Source organism: Rattus norvegicus, chromosome 16 (genome assembly GCF_036323735.1).
Source record: "Rattus norvegicus strain BN/NHsdMcwi chromosome 16, GRCr8, whole genome shotgun sequence".
In the NCBI taxonomy this organism is placed as follows: Eukaryota; Metazoa; Chordata; class Mammalia; order Rodentia; family Muridae; genus Rattus; species Rattus norvegicus.
The window spans coordinates 73,149,301-73,165,902 of NC_086034.1; the positions used below are offsets into that span (position 1 = coordinate 73,149,301).

At 41.6% G+C, this 16,602-nt stretch overlaps 1 protein-coding gene across 13 annotated transcripts in view; it reads right to left on the reverse strand.

Annotated features, from left to right (window-relative positions):
- Nsd3 (nuclear receptor binding SET domain protein 3) overlaps positions 1–16,602 on the reverse strand; it is a 113,335-nt gene that overhangs the window by 92,553 nt on the left and 4,180 nt on the right. Inside the window, exon 2 of one of the 13 annotated variants that reach the window (XM_063275244.1) lies at positions 13,495–13,596. The exons of 11 other annotated variants lie outside the window; for them this stretch is intronic. The gene's annotated coding sequence lies outside the window, so the exon portion shown is untranslated. Of the gene's footprint in view, positions 1–717; positions 13,449–13,494; positions 13,597–16,602 lie in introns of those variants that run through there. One more of the 13 variants, XM_039094400.2, reaches the window with a different exon arrangement.

Consider the following 16,602-nt stretch of genomic DNA (forward strand, 5'->3'; position numbering starts at 1 on the left):
AGGGCTGGAGAGATGGCTCAGCGGTTAAGAACACTGCTCCTCCAGAGGACCTGAGTTCAGTTCCCAGCAACCACATGGTGGCTCACAACCATCTGTAATGGGATCTGATGTCCTCTTCTGGTATATCTGAAGACAGTTACAGTGTACTCATATACACAAATAAATATTTAAAAAGCAAAGAGCACTTAACCTTAATAGGAATTTCTATGTCTCAGAACAATCAAAAAAGCCAAAGTCCCTTGATATTGTGGCACCTGCCTATCTAGTCAAAGACCTTTGGGTTTCCCATTTTGCCTTCCACCATGGTACCATATTCTCTCTCAACCACCACTCAGTCTTATGATTCTATTCAGGTGATAATACACTCAAAGGCCTTAAAATGCCATTTAGGTTCTATTAACCCATGACATACCCTCTAAAGCCAGGTCAAAGGCCTCCTCTGCTAACAGAGCATTCTCCTTACATCCCACCACAATACGAAACACCTAGTACAGGACTACTTTGTCAGGTTGGGGATTTAGCTCAGTGGTAGAGTGCTTGCCTAGCAAGCGCAAGGCCCTGGGTTCAGTCCCCAGCTCCGAAAAAAAAAAAAATTTAAAAAAAGGACTACTTTGTCATAGAGAAAGGAGTGTGTGTGTGTGTGTGTGTGTGTGTGTGTGTGTGTGTGTGAAGTGAGCATGATCTCAAACATCTACACAAGAAAGAACAGAAGAATACCTGGCTACGTCAATTCTGAGCACCAGCAGCAGTCGATTACCCTTTGTAGTCTGAAAAGGTCCAGGGAAGGCTCCTGCCAGCTCCACCTTCCTTCTCATTCTGTTGCTGCTATAGTGGGAAAGAAACCAAATGGTACAACCCAGCTACCCCGCCCAGTCCCAATCTATTCAGATTTCTCTAATGGAACAAGTGTTTACACTGTGCTAAGTCTAACAGTAGAGGGTGAAGACTCAGCCAAGGCCCCATAATCCTACAGCCTGCAATGTTAGGGAGAAAGGCAATAAAGGGGACCACTGGGCTGGAGCTCCCAGTCCAGTCCTGATAAGAGTATAGCACTTCCTGTGGAGTTGCCTGCGTTATGTCAGATCCTGAGCACTACAGATAAAAGATAAATGAGACAGAGTCCGTCCCTCCTGGCAGAAAATATCCAGGCTAAGAAGGTGAAATGTGGGCTATCAGACATGTCCAGGCTGAGAAGAGCCAAACGGTTCTCTGAAAGCCGACAGTAGATAGCACTTCAAAGAATTTCTATTAAGAACTTTCGGCTCCTCAGTATTATAAATACCAAGTTGGTTTTTGAAATGTTTTTTCTTGAAATGCTGTGAAATCAAATGAAATGCATTTAATGAAAACGCACCACATAACTGGTGATGGATGGGTAGCGCCAGAAACGAAGGGGAGAGTGAAGTGTGTACTAGGAACACCTGAATAGACTCTCTGAAGACCCACAACTAACTGTAGTGCCTGGCACATTATCAATAAATTAATTCTGACAGAAAAATACTAGGGACACAGGACCAGGCTAACCATCAAAATATTTCATTACCATTAAGTGTAAGTGTACTGAGAGCCACCAGACGTTTGAAACATCAATTAGAACTGATGTTTCCGATCTGCTATGTGCGCCTGTAGGTGATACAGGTTCATGCACATGCCTGCATAGATGTTTTCCTATGTTACTCTACCGTTTATCTTTTGAGACGGTCTCTCACTGAACCTGGCCAAAGAGCTCCAAGGAATCCTACCTGACCAGTCCCCATTTCAGGGTCACAGGTGAAACCACTACATCTTGTTCTTACGTGGGTACCGGGAATCCAACTCAAGGCCTCACGCTTGTGTGGCAAACACTTTACCAACGGAGCCAGCACCACATTTGCTTTTTGTTGTTGTTGTTTAAGACAGGCTCTCACTAAGTAGCTTTGGTTGTCCTAGGACACTGTACCCTGCTGGTTTTGAACTCACAGAGTTCAGCTGCCCCTGCCCCGAGTGTGGAATTAAAGGCAGGCACCACCATGCCTGGGGAGATTTGCTTTCTTCCTAAAAGAACTCTGAAGAAAGCCCAGAAAGTACCTGCAGCGCCACCTCATGCTCAGCGCAAAGCACAGCAGCAAGAATGTACATAAAAATAAATAATAAATAAAATTTTAAAATAATAAAATTAGAAGGCATTTATTAAATGCTGAAGATAGGGGCAGTAAGGAGGTGCTTGTGCCAACCTGATGACCTGGTTCAATCCCTAGAGGCCACATGGAAGAGACAATCGACTACCAAAGGTTGGCTTCCGATCTCTACTCATGTACGATGGCATGCGCACACAATAAATAAATGTAAAAAAACCGCTGAAAACACACACTACATGTCAAGTCAGAGTCACGGACTAAAGAATCTTTTTAAGAAATACTATTTATATAATCTTTTGCAACATGATATTCTCTGCCATGCATCTAATAACCACAAGCATATATGAATTACTAACATTGTGCTGAATTTATATTGTGTACATTATGAAGTTCTTTCTTCTGTATCAATATATAAAAAGTCACCAATATGAGTCACTATCAATGAGACTACAAGAAACTGTCATAATATTATCACTGATAAAAATATTAGAATCTTGACCTCTAGTAAAATGACTCACTACCCCCCAAAATGACTTTGATATTAGATTAATACAAATCTTGTCCTATACGCCAAAAGTCATATATGTTTGAAGTGTCATTTGCACAGCTTCACTGTTGACATACTGGCCAGATCGGAGATCTAAAATTCATGTTTGTTAATTGTTTGTTTTGTCCTTGAGACAGTCTCAGAGATCTTCCTGCCTTTGTTTTTCCCCCTCCCAAGAAGTAGGATTAAAGGAGTTTGACGCCATAACCAACAAATTTTGATGTCTTACACATTTGGATGTCTTTAACATCCAAAGCAAATTGTGGTAGCACCTTCTTCTATTATGAACAGGAAGCAACGCTGACAGAAATTCTTGTTAATAGCAACACAGGGTGGCATATGCTTTTTTTTTCTTTGTTTTTTTGGAGCTGGGGACCGAACCCAAGGCCTTGCGCTTTCTAGGCAAGCGCTCTACCACTGAGTTAAATCCCCAACCCCGGCATATGCTTTTAATCCCAGCACTCAGGAGGGAGAGGCAGAGGCAAGCAGATCTCCGTGAGTTCAAGACAGGGCTGCATAGTGAAATCCTATCCCCCAAAAATGAAGCAAAACCAACCAGCAGAACCCCAGATGGTGTTCAGGCTACACATGTCTGCATTCCCATCTCCAGTACCACAGAAGAGTCCAGAAGTTGCAGAGAGCAGAAAACCACCATGCAAGCACACTATCCTCTCATTCAGTTGAGCCTAAATAATCACAAGGATCCTATGCATGAAGTGGCGCACACAAGAGGGTTAGGGAGAACACTGAAGAGAACTACACTGCTGACTGAAAATGGAAGGAGCCAAGTATAGTTGTGCACGCATTTAATCCCAGCAGAGGGAGACAGAGGCAGGCCGATCTCTGAGTTTCAGGCCAGTCAGCTACATAGTGAGGCCTTGTGTCAGAAAAATAAAGTGCAGGGGGTGGGGGGGGTGCTGGAGAGCCAGCTCAGCAGCTGCTGCTCTTGCAGAGGACCCTGGTTTAGTTCCTGGCCGAGGGGTTCACAATCATCTACAACTCCAGTGCCAGGGGATCAGACCCATTCTTCTTGCCTACTCTGGCACTGCACGAACGTGGTAGACATACATGCAGGGAAAGCACTCACAAGAAATCTTTAGAAACTGTAGTGGAATGACGAAAGGCACTGTGGCACTCGCCTCTGGCCTCTTAGGTTCCTACATGAGTAAGTAGAACCACACACAAACATATTCCCAGAGACACACAATTATGAACAAGTTCCCTAAATAAAAAACTTCCCATTTTAGTAACTGCTCCATCATTTAAGAATAAATAGGGCTGGAGAGGTGGCCCAGTGGCTAAGAGCACTGTGACTTTGGTAGAGGATCTAGATTGAATTCCCAGCACCATATGGAGGCTTACAACCATCTGTAACTCCAAGCCCATGGAGCTGACCCTCTCTTCTGATCGCCAGGAGCAAGTAGATGGTAGACTGATATGCAGACAAAACACTCATACACATAAAACATTTTGTATGGGAGACTGAGCTTTATCTCAATTGGCAGTTCCTGTCTAACATAGAAAACCCTAGCTTTGAACCCCAGCAGCTATAAACCTGGGTGGGGGCACAGGTCAATCGCCCCAGCACTGGGAAGATAGAGATAGAAGGATCAGAAGTTCCAGGTCGTTCTTGTCTACTTAGTGAGCTCCTGAGGTAGGGAGGGAGAAAACAAAAGCAAGTGTCCAGGAACAGGTGTGAAGAAACCAAGTCCTTTCCACACAGATTACGCTGTTTGTTTGGTTTTAATGTTGTTTTAAAAAAAGGTCTCATGTAACCCGAGCTGTCTTCTAACACACCATATAACTGAAGATGAACTCAAACTTCAGATCCTGCTGCTTCTACCTCCCAAGTACAGGGATTATAAACCCACACTAGTCCAAAATACACAAACATAGAGGCGAGCATTTTACATTTAAAACATTTTACTGCTGCTTCTCTGAGTTTGAGGTTAGTATGATATATAGAGCAGGTTCCAGGACAGCCAGGGCTGCAGAGAGAAACCCTGCTTCGACAAAACAAAACAAACAAGCAAATGAGAAAACAAATTAAAAAAATCACTTTATTGCTTAGCAGTCTACATGCTGTTAATTCCACTGACTGAAAGAATTCTATGGGCTGCTGTGTCTGGCCTCGGTGGCAGAGGAAGTGCCTAGTCTCCAAGAGACTTGGAAGTGCCAGGGTGGGGGAGATACCCACAGGGGCCTCTACCTGCTCAGAGGAGAAGGGGAGGGGGAATGAGGGAAGGATTGTGGGAGGGGATGGCTGGGAGGAGGGCAGTGAGCAGAAATAAGTAAAAAAAAGTTAAAAAAAAAAAATTCTAGGAGACCCAGAGAGTTGGCCCAGTAGTTAGGGGCACTGGCTGCTCTTGAAGAGGTCAACAGTTCAATTTCCAGGACCACATGGTGGCTCACAACTACCTCTAACTCCAGACCTGGGGGATCTGATGCCCTCTGCTGACTTCTGCTGGCACCAGGCATGCATGTGGTGTGCAAACATATATGTAGGCACAGCATCCAAACAAAATAATAAAATAAACACATTCAAGGCCAGCCTGATCTATATAGAATGAATTCCAGGCCAGCCAGGGCTACACAGAGAAACCCTGTCTCAAAGCATCAAAACAAAATCAAAAAACAAAACAAGTATCCTGGGCTGGAGAGATGGCTCGGTGGTTAAGAGTTCACTGTTCCTGTGGAAGAGCAGAGCTCCACTGCAGCTCCCCTATCAGACGGCTCACAACTACTCTGGCTCCAGATGCCCTCTCCTGGCCTGTTCAGCATCCTCATGCACAGGCTCACACAAAGACAGATCTCACACATAATACAAACTTTCAAAGTCTTTAAAACTCTAGGGAGAAGAAAGCAGCAGCGGCCAATCCTTAGCTGCTGTGGGTAGTAGCTGACTGTGTGACTGTAGTCAGAAGTACATACACAGCAGCCTAGGCTGGAGAGCCTATCTCAGAGGGAAACTCAAGATCCTTCTACCACCTCAAAGCTCTATGGCACAGCACTGTCCCTTAAACAACCTCAAGAAAATATCCTTGCATGCTTATGGAAATGAGGTTAGTCACGAACTCTGAAGAAATGGGCAAATACTGTGATCAAGAGAGAAATCGCCTGGCATGGTGCCACACGCCTTTAGTCCCAGCACTCAGGAAACAGAGGCAAGTGAATCTCTGTGAGTTCAAAGCCAGTCTGGTCTCCACCAGACTCAAAAGAAAGAAAGGGGGGAGGAGGGGCAGGAGAGGAAAAGGAAGAGAAATCACCTACATGGGCATTTAAGCAATGAGACTACATGCTAAAGTGACATGGAAATCCAGAGACAAGCAGATGTTGAGAGTAAAAGCGTGTACTAGTAATACCGGTGTTAACGGTCATATGACTTGAGTTGCATAGTCAGGAGATTTTCGAAAATTTCTTATTTGGCTTGTATGAGTGACTTGCCTGCCTGGATGTCTGTGCATGCCTGATAGCCTCAGAGACCAGAAAGTGTTGGGTTCCCTGGAACTGGAGCTATGGACAGCTGAGGGTCACCAAGTGGGTGCTGAGAATCAGACCCGGGTCTTAACCATGGAGCTATCTCATTCACTGTCTGATATGTGGGGATTAAACCAAGTGATGCAGCACCTGAAATGACACCACGGAATGGAAGGAGACGCCATTCCTCCAGATGTCTAGATATAAACATTCTATTTTGACATTAACTTTAAGTCTCAATAGTCTTAACAGTATTTAATGACTTTCATTGTAGTATCAGACATTAAATGAAACTTACACCCAATGCTCAACTATACAAGCTCTTACAGCTATACAATCACCATGACTACCGTGCTGTCGTCATGACATTTTCTAAGTAATCAAAACATGTCCAAAGCTGTGTATGTTCTAATTTACCTATTTACATTTTCAAAAATTTAAACAGAGAAAAAAAATTTTTAAGTATAACTGCGCTGCTCCATAATCTGGTTAGCTGTGTTGCTGTTACCTTAAATAGTTCCTAAAATTTCCACTTGAAATTTCCCACTTACAGCGAGCTACAGTCCTGTAGCACTCAGAATTTGGAGCTAGCTAGCCTAGATGACAATGGTGAAACCACCCCCATCTCAAACAAAGCAAAGTGTTAGAAGAAAATTGATTTTCAAACAGATTAAACTGTCCTGTGTCAGGAGAGTAACCTGCATGACATGGAACATAATTAATCAATCAATTAATTAATTAATGAGAACAATTTAAACCTACATTTTATTTCACGTATCCATAAACCCTGTTATTATATTCAATCTGTTTTTACTTGATTATCATTTCAATAAATTATTCAGCACTTTAGATTATATTCAGTTTTTTCCCTGACATTACTGCTTGACTACCTTGTAACAATACAATGATTACTAACTAAATACCTTATTCACCCAGTTTCACCTCCACCGTCCTTACTTTGTTCTTGACTACACCAAACAACAACAAACATGGTTACCATTTCAAGATGTGAACTAGATTTTTTTTGTCCTGTTTCTTACCACAAGAGTATGGCTCATACCGAAAGTTACTACAAACTAAGCTGTTTCTTTTTTTTAAAAAATCTATTGTATGTGCATGTGTGGCATGTGTGTGTGCCTGGGTGTATTATGTCAATTGTATGTGCAACACATGGGTACAGGATCCCTGGAACTGGGCTACATGAGGTTGTGGGCCATGTGGGCATTAGAGAACAAAGCTAGGCCTCTGCAAGAGCAGTTAGCACCCTTAACCACTGAGCCATCTCTCTGGCCACAAACGAAGCCAACTTCTATCAGTCATCTTGTCCTACTCTCTTTGAAATCAAGTAAATGATAGTAAAATAGCTTCTGAAATTAATTAGTTCTTATAGATTTATTTTGCTCTGTAGCCTTGGGGATCCTGGCACCATGTAGACAAGGCTGGCCTTGAACTCACAGAGATCCCCCTGCCTCAGCCTCCTGAATGCTAGGATTAGAAGTGAGTCACCACATCCAGTAGGTTTATAGATTTTATAAATGTTCAAATTTTACTTTCTTATAACTTGGATTCTCTGTTAGCCTCAAGTTAAAAAAAAATAATAATAATTATGACAAAAATAATAGGTGTTTTTAAAGTACCAACCAACGTATCAAACTAAAACTTGTAACTAAGTTTTTAATTTCCAAAAAAGATGTTTAGGTATCTTCTGGAATTTTGTTTTGTTTTCTGTTTTGCTTCACTAGTTTTACCACTTCAGGATTTTAGGCTGCTTATATTCAAATTTTACATCACATTCTGGCTTCATCAGAACACCAAGCGCTGGTGCAGTTAGACGCATGGTGTTACAGTAACTACAGTGAAAGTAAGCTCGGACTGGAAAGTTAACTTCTTGTTCGTACTTGTACTAACATGAATCTCTTACTGAGAACACCCACACAGCCCATGCAAAGATGCTGCTCCGACATTTCTTAACTTCTGTTAAGGCAGCCAAGTGAGTTCATTTCTTCATCCACTAAACATGCAATTAAAGACAACCTCATTTATAGATGTTTTCCTTCTTTCTTCCTTCCTTTTTTCTTCTTTTTTTTTTCTCCCTCTCTTTTTTAAATCTGGCAATCAAATCCAGGGCCTCTTTATATAGAGAAAAGCATTCTACCACCAAGCCACACCCTCAGCCTCCAATACTTTATTTCTGTTTTTAAGAAGTGAGAATTACCAACTACACGCCTACTATAGTCTGGTACTTTAGCACTTCAGTTTGAAGCTCCACAACTCTAAGTAGCCATTTCTAGTCATCGACAAGAGCATTAGTCTTCAGTGGTAAGGTAAAGTGATGGGAGGAATGCAGATTTCCACGTAGGACCTTCTACTCCACGGCCACCTCATTTAAGACAGAGACTTGGGGAGATGACTCTGGTTGACAGCACTTGATGCACAACCATGAGGAGCTGAGTTTAGATCCCAGCACCCACATAACAAGCTAGGCCCAATCTCACAAATGTGTGTGTGTAACCCCAGTCCTGTGGGGGCAGAAGCAGGGAAACATTGAAGGCTTGTTGGCTAATAGCCTAGTAGGGAAAAGAATACAAGCCCCAGATACAGAGAGAGATCCTGCCTCAGAGGAAACAGGCAGGCAGTGGTAAAGAATGATACCCAGCAACTCTGCTTATGCACGTAACTGTATATACGCATGTGCATATACCAACCCCCCAGTACACACACAGTTTGCTAAACTGACAAAGTAAACACACCTGCTGAACAAATACTAGGAAAAAGGTCAGTTAGATCAAAGCAAATCTCTTACAGTGAAGTAGATGGGTAGAACACACTGTCCAGTATACAGTTTTTAAAAGGAGGTATTTATAAATCAAATCATTTTACTTTTCTCATTTAATTACATTTATTTCTGTGTATATTGGAGCAGAAACATGCATGTGCCACGGCACTTGTGTAGAAATCACAGGACAACTTAGGGAGAGTAATTCTCTCCTTTCCACCATGTGGAATTCCAGGGATTAAACTCAAGTTATCAGGCTGGGTGGAAAATACCTTTACCCGATGAGCCATCTACTCAGGCTTTTATTCCGGAGACAGGGTCTTACTGTACAGTCCTTGCCGGCCTACAGCTCACAGATATCTGCCTGCTTTTGCTTCCTGCGTGCACCACCGTTACCCAGCACCTGCACACTCAATCCCAGCACTGGGAAGGCAAAGAAAGGCAGAACTCTGTGAATTCTAGGCCAGCCTGGTCTACATAAGGAGTTCCAGGACAGCCAGGGGTACACAGAGAAAGTAAAAAGTGTGAACCACTATGTCCTGCCAGAGCTTGCTTGCTTGCTTGTTTGATTTCTTCCTAAAATGCCCAAGCTGGTCTCAGACTCCTAGAGATCCTTCTGTCTCTAAGTTCAAAGCATCTAGAACCATGGCAGTTACCACTTCACCTGCACTTGGAGAGCAGAGAGAGTTCCAGGACAACCAGGGTTACACCAAGAAACCCAGTCTCAAAATAGACATATGTGCATGCCTTTGATGCCAGCACTGCAGTGGAGGCAGAGGCAGGAGGACCAGCCTGGTCTACTGAGCCAGTTCTAGGACAGCCAGGGCTACAGACACAAACCCTGTCTCAAAAACAAACAAACGAGCAAGCTGATTAGTTAACTAATTTGGTGTAAGAGCCAGCCAACTGACCTACTCATCTAAATGCATTTCTGTGGACACTGAGAAACATCTGAATGCATTTCTGTGGACACTGAGAAAAGGCTGGTAGCGTTGACACCATGTACCAGCCTTACGAGCAAGTCCACACACTGACTATAGTATTGCAATACTGAACAGCTACTAAAACTTCAAATTAAACGTTCACTACTTCCAAGAACTGCGTCCTGAAAAAGTAAATTGAATGTCATTTTCTTTGAAGGGATCCAACAAACAACATCAGGCCAAGTATGCCACAGAAAAGCATTCCAAATGCAAGAGAATCTTAGGCCGAAGCGATGGCACAGCTGCTCTTCCAGGGGATCAGGGTTCAATTCCCATCACCCACTTGGTAGCTCACACCTATCTGTTCAAGGGGACCCAACATCCTCACATAGACAGATATGTGTGTGTGTGTGTGTGTGTGTGTGTGTGTTTATGCAAAACAATCAATGCACATAAAATAGAAAAATAAATTCTTTTTTTTTTTCTTTTTCTTTTTTTTTTTTTTTTTCGGAGCTGGGGACCGAACCCAGGGCCTTGCGCTCGCTAGGCAAGCGCTCTACTGCTGAGCTAATCCCCAACCCCTTGAAAAATAATTTATTCAAGTTGTAACTCAGAAGTAGACCAAAATCCGAGAACTCACTCTATATGATATGATTAGTCTTTTTGGTCTTAGGCATTGGGAAGATTTCAAAATCTCCCATGATTCAGATAAATAATTATTGTGCTTTCAGATTAATTTAAAAAATGGAGTTATTGTGTGGATATCTATAAAACAATCCAAGAAGGCACCATATAAAATGTTATTATATAGCTTAACTATAAACTATGATGTACGTGACTCTTTTTCATTTACCCATTTGCTTTCTCATCGTATCTTAATGACTGAGACCCAAGTCTCGTACAGCGTTGGTGATGAGTGTCTGCAAACCCCAGAGGTGGAGGCAGTATAATCCGAAGTTTCATACCAGTCTCCTCCACAGGACAGGCTGAGGCCAGCCTGTCTCAAATAGAAAAGACAGACCCAGACCTGGTTCAGGGTAGTGCTGCCTGCCTGTGTCTCTGAACTTGGGACGTAGAGGTAAAAGGACTAACTGCTCAAGGCCACTCCGATACACAGGGACTTCACTAGAGCCAGCCTGGGCTAAGGGAGACCCCATCTGACAGAACAAAACAAACAAAAACAAAGCCATGACGTAATTTTTAAATAAGCTAAGAATCCTCCTTCAATCTTGTTAATAGCAGATGTGCTAGAGGACCAACAACACACATCCAGTAACAACATTTTCTAATTCACAGTTTAAATGTCTTTTTTTACTTCCCCATGTATAGGTATTACACATAACATAGTAGTATTTAAGGAACTGACTATGTATTTCTTAAGGTTAACAGTAAAAACGAAAATGAAACTATAAGCTTTTAAAAAATACTAGATAGAACCAGCCGGCCTGTTCAGGGGCCGGCCTAGACAGCCGGACTGCCTGAACTTGATGCGGCAGCACGGAAGCAACCCCACCCCACCCCACCACAAGCGTTCCACTGACCTCCACATACGCCCACACCTGCACAAATACGCACGCACACAATAAGACAGACATTTTAAAAATTAGGTCACTATAGAACAGCTAGTTGGTAAATTGACGTTTTAATTTTTTAAAATTAAATTCACTGGTGTCTGTGCAGTTCACAGGGCACCTTGCAGGAAGGAGTCAGCTCTCGTTTTCCATGTTTTCCACCGTTTAGGTCCCAGGGATCTAATCAGGTGGTCTTCAGGCTTGGTGGCTAGTGCCTTTCCCTGCCACAGGCCCCACCTTATAAATATTTATGAGAAGAGTATCCTAAAGCTCATTAGTTATTAAAAACTCAAAAGGCAGATGTGTTTATTAACAAAAAATAAATCATTGAGTTGCTTCTTCAAAAATACTTTTTTCTCTAAAGTAAAATTAAAAACAGCATGGCAGTGAAAAACAGATTTTTGTGAATAACAACTTCTAAAGCTTTAACAACCTTTAATTTCTTGGGACTGGTACGCTTGTCACTGTAGAGTAGTGTGCATATGAGGCTTCTGTTTGGAATCACAAAACATATTTTCTTTTCTTTTGGTCTGGATTCATTTAGGATTATTTCAACATTCATCCATGTTGTGTTTATCATTTATTCCTTTTTAAAAATATGTAGTACTGGGGCTGGGGATTTAGCTCAGTGGTAGAGCGCTTACCTAGGAAGCGCAAGGCCCTGGGTTCGGTCCCCAGCTCCGAAAAAAAGAACCAAAAAAAAAAAAAAATATGTAGTACTGTATATATGTAACACTGTGTGTGTGTGTGTGTGTGTGTGTGTGTGTGTGTGTGTCCGTGGTGTGCGCTATAAACACATGCTGTTTTCTGAGTCTGACTGTTTTTATCAGGTTGCCCTCAAACCTGAGCTCCTCTTAAGTGGTGGGATTCTAGGTTTTTACCACTTTTGGCTTCATATTTAACAACTCTTCTTGATAATCACCTATTTCTGGACTCTAGCCCACTCATTGTGGCTTTATAACCTTTGAGAAGAGGCAGGGTAAGTCCAGGCTGGAGAGATGGCCGTCAGTTAAGACACTGCTGCTCAGCCACCGGACTTGCTTCAGTTCCCAGCACTCACATGGCAACTAAACTGTTTGTAACTCCAGTCCCACGCACGACAACCAACACGATCTACCCACCATGGGCACTGCACACACAGTGCACAGACATTCCTTCAGGCAAATGCTCATACACATAAAGCTTTCAATCTCCAAAAAACTTCAAAATAATAACTTTCATTTCTTTTGCGTCTACGACAAGTGACACTGTCTTTGTTTTGAGACCCAGTAAGTTCAGCACAGTGGCACAAACTGTAAAGCTAGCAGAGGAGAGGCTAAGGCTAAATCATGAGCTGGGTGAGTTCAACTGAACTATTTAATACGAATTTGTGGTCACCTTGTTTTTATTGGAAAAATAATTAAATTAAATCAACAGTGTCTCCTCAGATGTTTTTACTTTTTTTATTTTGATACAGTGTCTCTTGATATAGCCCTGACTGTCCTGGAGCTCACTAAGTAGACCAGGCTGGCCTCAAATTCACAGAAATCCACCTGCCTCCACCTCCGGAGGACTGGGATTAAAAGCATGAACCACCATGTCCAGCCTGAGATTTTTTTAAAACTATTGTTTTGTTTTTTTTGTTTGTTTGGTTTTTTTTTGGTTCTTTTTTCGGAGCTGGGGACCGAACCCAGGGCCTTGCGCTTCCTAGGTAAGCGCTCTACCACTGAGCTAAATCCCCAGCCCCAAAACTATTGTTTTTAATTAGGTATTTTTCAGCTCATTAAAACAAAAACACAGAAAATTTGAAGAAAGCGTCTCCATTTTACTTTGGAGCCAGGACTGGGTTTCTGATTTTTCCCCCTCATTGCTATTTCATTGACAATTTTATTAGAAGGGGGAAAATTTTGCCAACACCTATCCCATTACACAAAACACAAACTTCAAGATAGGCTGGATATAATCCAGTTACACATAAAAACACTCTGTCCATATGCTGTTTGTCAGAGAATGAAAAACACCCAAGCCTGGCAGTTGCCTCCCTGCAAGCAACTCCCTGGACCTCGGTATACACACACTGTCTGACCTCAGCACATCCGCTCACCTTGAGCTTGAAAGAACAGCTCAAATCCCTTCATAGTAAGGAAGTAATGTGGTCTTGAGATCCAAGTCACCAGTCTGGCACCAACCAGTCAGGCTTTTTCACCTGTAAAGTAAGGTAGGTTGGAGCATTTATCTCCCATTCAAACAGACTGTTAGGACTGTAGTCAAAATCACTCTTACGGGGTTGGGGATTCAGCTCAGCGGTAGAGCACTTGCCTAGCAAGCGCAAGGCCCTGGGTTCGGTCCCCAGCTCCAAAAAAAGAAAAAAAAAAATCACTCTTACAACAGAAAGAAAAAAGGTTAATTCAGCTGGCCTGATGGAGCACACCTTCAATCAATCACAACGCTCAGGAGGCAGAGGCAAGCGATGGGTATGATTAGAGGCCCAGCCAGAGCCACTTAACAGAGACCCTGCCTCAAAGACAAAAATAAACAGAAGGGTTAGTTTAAGTGGTAGTAGTCTACCTGACTCTCAAATAAAAGTTAGAGACCCACATGCCTGCTAAGTAAAACAAAACACTAGTCAGTGTACACATAATCTCAGACACATGGAAGACTCAAGCAGGAAGAAAGCAGTAACTGGAAATAAAATAAGAAAGGTCAAGGTTGGGGTTGGGGATTTAGCTCAGTGGTAGAGCGCTTGCCTAGGAAGCGCAAGGCCCTGGGTTCGGTCCCCAGCTCCGAAAAAAAAAAGAACCAAAAAAAAAAAAAAAAAAAAAAGAAAGGTCAAGGTTTAGCTCAGTATAGACCTGGGTTCTAGAATCAGTGTGAGTCCATTCTACGCATTTAAGTAAATCCACAGAAACTGTTGAGGAAACTCTGGACACTTCTAACTAGTTAAATTCGCAACTTTTGAAACATTTTAAAATAACAGGCATGTGTTATTTTTATGTTATATTAGAAGAAGCTAACAGAAACAGTTTGCTTCTCTGGGTTCTAGAACTTAAAATACCCACACTCAAATACCAGCTTTGTTATTTAAATATTTAATAACATTTGTAATGTTATCTAACCTGTTTCTGCATTTGCAAAAAGCAGTTAAAAGTAGAGTCTCAGAAAATTGTTGGGAAGATAAAAAAAGAAATCATACATGTACATATATATCATCACACTGCAAGAGGACAACTATTAGCTGTACTTTACATTATGATTATTATTTAAAACTCCAGAAACTATTGTCTTTAGAGTCACTTTGGACAGTTGGGCCAAAAATAACCAATTTTGTGGGCAATTAGCTGCCTTCATTTGAAACTCTTTTAATCTAATCATTATGAGACCATCTGTTAATTTGTCACTCAAAAAAAAAAAAAAAAAAGGAAGAGGGACGTAGTTTAGTTGGTCCCTAGGTGGGCCTCCCAGCACCGATAAACCAGGCTGTTAGTACATGGCTGTATCAGCATGCTTAGGAGATGGACCGGAGATCAGAAATTCAAGATCAGCCTCAGTTTTATTGAAAGCTTGAGGCCAGCATGGGATACATGAGACTGTCTTAATAAATAAGTTTTTAAAAGAGGTATCAAGGTCAGAGAGACAGTTCAGCTCAGGTGTTAAAAGCACTGGCTGCTCTTCCAGAGGATCTAGGTTCAATTCCCAGAACCCATATGGCAACTTACAACCATCTATAATTCCCACTTCAGGGGACCTGATGCCCTCTTCTGACCTCCAGGCACACATGTGGTATGCAGACATACATACATACAGGCAAAAACACTAATACACAAGAAAGAAAATAATTTTTAAAAAATGTTAAGTACCACGTGGGCAGTAGTAATCACAGCAGGTTGGATTTCAAGTGTTTGATAAATACAGTAGCCTTCCTCACTGAATGGAAACCTATCCAAGGAACCCAGACAGAACACTAAGAGGGCTCATTCACACTTCCAAATAGATATTCTCTGTTGTAATATACAGTTGCTCATTTTCCTATAAGGATGGCACTGACAGTTCATGCAAGTAAGTCTACTAATTACAAACAATATGTCAACCAGGAGAGAAATACAAATAAAATGTGTCTATCAACACAGAGAAATCCCAAGAGCTGCATGCCAAATAACTTTGAATAGGACTTATCTTTACAATAGGTCCTGAAAATGTTTTTCAGATATATATATATATATATATATATATATATATATATATACCAAAATACTCCAAGTTATAAATCTGACATTTACTCCAAGTCTAATCTCAGCAAGTACCACTCCAACAACATTAAAGTTTTCCACCAAACTCTATTAAGACTGAGAGAACACTCCTATTAAGATTTGTATGTAGTACGAATGACCGAGCCCACTCTAGAGTCAGCAGGACTCACTGGTGTTAGAAAAGAGTTTCAAGACTAACACGTGGCTAAACTTTGGATTACCACAATTACCATTATTTTAAGTGAGGTGCCTACTTTTCAATATGAATAGAAAAGAGATCTCGAAATACCAATTCCTCTACTTTGTCAGGACTTAGCCCCTTAGTCTAAATTCAGATCATACAAGTAGTTATATCTGAATACATTAAAGAATTGCTGGAGCTTTCCTGGGAGTGACAGAACTTCCCATCCACCCACCCCCCAGAAGCTGGCAGCTCAGTGAGGATCTAACGATTGCGTGCCTACTTCACAGATCACAGTACTGACCTGGCATTTGGAGACGGTATTGAACTAGCTACATGAAAGCAAAGGGAAGAGATGAGAAAAGCTAATAAAAAAGCATTATTCATAACAACATGCATATCACTAGGAACATTTCTAATTTTCCAAAATTCCAAATTCACCAAGCAGATGATCTACAACAGGCTGATCTTCCCCACACCTTTCTAAGAGCGCCCCAAGTAAAATAACCAATGCAATTTCCTTGTTTACTTAAAGAATTGGAAAAAAAAAAAAAAAAACCGTGTTGACTTGCTTCTGAGGTGTTGGAAACCAATTATTATTTAAGACTTTTCACAATCAAGCTTGAAATATGGTAGCAATGATTTCTTTGGTTAGTTCTTAAAAAATTCTAATTTTTAATTTATAAAAAGGGTTAAATTTTACACTGCAGTTTATCGGTATGCCTTTTTTTTGCAACCAGAAAGAAAAGGGGAAAGAAAAGAAGAGGCAGCGAAACACACAAGA